This window comes from Maniola hyperantus, chromosome 3 (genome assembly GCF_902806685.2).
Source record: "Maniola hyperantus chromosome 3, iAphHyp1.2, whole genome shotgun sequence".
NCBI lineage: Eukaryota > Metazoa > Arthropoda > Insecta > Lepidoptera > Nymphalidae > Maniola > Maniola hyperantus.
In genome coordinates this window covers 12,128,450-12,131,916 of record NC_048538.1, presented here as the reverse complement: position 1 = coordinate 12,131,916, position 3,467 = coordinate 12,128,450, and positions in this window count along the sequence as shown.

Sequence of the window (3,467 nt, the reverse complement as noted above, 5' to 3'; positions counted from 1 at the left end):
CTTGTCTTTTTATTCCTAGTTAGCTGTTAAAACTTACCTACTCTACTCATAATCATACAAACAAAAATTAAAAATAAAGTTAATAATTTTACTAAAAGGTGTATAAATAAAAGACGGATATTTCGCATTAAGCTATTAAATATTACTTATTCGGTGAAAGAAATCACCGTGAAGAATCCCCCATGCCGGAGAGTTCTCCATAATGTTCTCAAGTGTGTGAAGTCTGCCAATCAGCACATGGCCAGCGAACGTGGTAAAATATGGGCAAACGACTTTCTAAGAGTGCCCGTGCTCAGTAGTGAGCCGGCGATGGCTTAATGATGACACGCACACGTTATACCTTATAATATCTATAATATAAAAATGAATCACTAAATGTGTTGCTCATCGCAAATCTCGAGAACAGCTGAACCGATTTCGTTAATTCTTTTTTCATAATATTCCTTGAAGTTCGAGGATGGTTCTAACGGAGAGAAAAATTTAATTCAACCTCCCCCTCAATTTTCTAAACTCCACCCGAGCTAAGCCGGGGCAGGTCAGCTAGTTGGGTATAAAAATAATATTGGTAATAGGAAAAGTCAGCAAGAACAATTTTTTAAGTCAGCAATTTTTGGAATTAATTTTAAAAGTAACCCTGAAGAAGTCATGAGTAGCACCGAGCGGTGAGCACGAATGTAAGCGCATTATGCACCGAAAGGTTGCCAAATGAAGGCGGTAAACGCGCGATCACTTTGTGTCGCTCGGCTTGAAGCGTTGGGAGCTAGCCAGAGATACGTGTCCAGTGAGAGACTCCCATTAATGTTACTGCTTTCAGTTGATAAAACTGCAATGAGCCTTGGCCCTTGGCGGATACATAGGTACACTTGTTTATTTAATGACTGCGATCTCACCTGGTACCAGTGGTAAGTGACGATGCAGTCTAAATGAAGCGGGCTAACTTAGAACGCCTAATCGATTTCTAGTTTCTGTATAGAATTGTACTGAAACGCTAAACAACGTGGTGCCAAATGCCAACCTATGCACTTTAACAAAGGTAAAGATAATAGGTTGGCACCAAGATATTACTGAAGTCTTTGGCGAATTTTACTAATTTCTCAATCTTCGATCACCGATATTTAAAGACATTTAAAGATTATAAAATCTAAGTAGGTAGGTATATTTTTTTGCTTTTTGAGGTTTTGCTGGAATTCTGAACCAGTAGAAAACACTAAAACGTTCATTTTTTAACCGACTTCAAAAAAAGGAGGAGGTTCTCAATTCGTCGGAATCTTTTTTTTAATTTAATTAATAGTACGTATGACTCTACATTTTAAAGGTACCTAATTTGAAAACAGCGTCTAATACTAAATCCGTAATGCGAAAGCCATCACAATTTGAACGCGTTTGCTGACGCGGTGGAGATCTTCCCCGCGGATCCGACCGCTATTGTCGCGTTACTCTGTCCGGATAACTCGACACACATTTCTTACAACTTGATAAATCGTCCAAAATAAAAAAGAACATTGAATTCATGAACAAATCGTTTTATACTCTCGAACGTTTTTAAAGGTAGAAATACCTAGTAAGTTGTCAGCATAAACAGTATTGTTAGACGGTTAGAGTTGTTTTTCAAAGCTGGGATGCCTTGATATTGAACTCTTGTCTGTTCAATTTGATATGAAAGTTCGGAATAAAGACAATGTTTCCAAGAAGATATTTGTTGCAGCGGATCGATCCAAGGAAATGAGTTTTAGTTTACATTCCTACTTTAACGACTAACGAAAGGGTATCGACCACCTGTCTCTAGAGGATCCTCGATTATTTCAGCCACATTGCCAGAAGCGAGGGAACAACCTTGAAAAGTGAAAACCACTTCAAGGAAATTTCTGAATATTAAATACATATCAAAAATTGCAGACCGGCAGGATTCGAACCCGCGTCTCCTGGGATCGCGCCCGACGCTCTGACCGCTAAGCTACGGTTCGCCTGCTGCCAGTGGCGAAATTTGTTATATGTATGTTCACTCAGTACTGAAGCGACTGTTAATGCCATCTAGTAGCGACACTTTGCAGCTATCGATACTACTTTCAAAGGCCCATATTACAATGCAGCTCTTTGAACGAGAAATGACGTATTTGCTTTTTACTATATTTTTAATTTTTTATAGTGTTTTTACCTACACTTCAAGGAAATTTCTAAATAATTTTAAATACATATCAAAAATTGCGGACCGGCAGGATTCGAATCCGCGTCTCTTGGGTTCGCGCGGGACGCTCTGTTCTAGCTCTAGGTATTTACTAATCTACTATCTCCCTACTATGGCTATCCTAGACGAGCTTTTAATAAAATAAAATGCTTTCTTACCAAACATCGATGTCACATAATTATTAAACTCAATAAATTAGGTCGAATATGTATATTTTTTGTATTTAATTCAACCTATTTCGTTACCAGCGAGGGGAACGATTCTTCTTTCTTACGTAGGTACGACTTTCGTTTCAAACGGTAAACAATTTTACGGATAGTGATTCAATTTAATTGGGAGATCACTTTTTCCATTCAGGGTAAAACCGTTCTCAACTGGATTACGTAAGTAGGTATAAAATCTATTAGATACCTAGGTATATATACCTACCAATCTCCTGACAAGGAACAAATTATATGATATTATGTAGAATCGTGCATATTTATTATTTTTAAGAATACAAGTAGGTAAGGTCGCACGTATGTTGCACGTGTGCTACGCGTCTGTTGCGCATGTGTGGCACGTCTGTTGCGCATGTGTTGCACGTGTGTGGCGCGTCTGTTGCGCGTCTTCTGCCACGTCACAACTCACAACACACAACAACAGTATATTTGCAGTTTATTTCAATCAAAAAGCTGCGCGTTACTAAAATATAAAATAATTAATGAGATGTATTCTTGAAACCTAGTTAGTACCTACATTAATACGTTTGGTACCTACCTAAGCTAAAATTCTGGTCAACCCTCTTCAAAAGTAGCCTTTACGTAAGTCTACGCACTTACATAATCTAGGTATACCTTGCTTGTTAGAAATTAGCATTTCGTTCCATTAAAAATCCGGGATTTCTACCTTTAAAACGGAATCTGGTGCGAGTACAAAAACAGTGGAAATTAAATTAATACAGCCCGGTGATGTTCGCTCGAAATTTAAGCAGTGCAAGATTTAAAGGAGAGCTCAGTAGCGTATGGTAGGGGACGGGGTAGGTAGGAGGTACGTAATTATACCACGGCTCGCTCTCCGAGCGCAATGTGCAAAATCGCTTACTCGCAGGAAGACCTTTACTATTGGACTTTTGCACATATTTGGAAACATAGAGGTAATCAGACCAAGGCACTCAGAGCGCGAGTCACAGACAGTTGCCGTGCACCTACCGCGGTAGCCTGAGACTCCTGCTGAGAGCCAATATATTATATTTTCATAAATGCGGCCAATCACAACAAGTAATAAGAGGTTGAAGCATTAT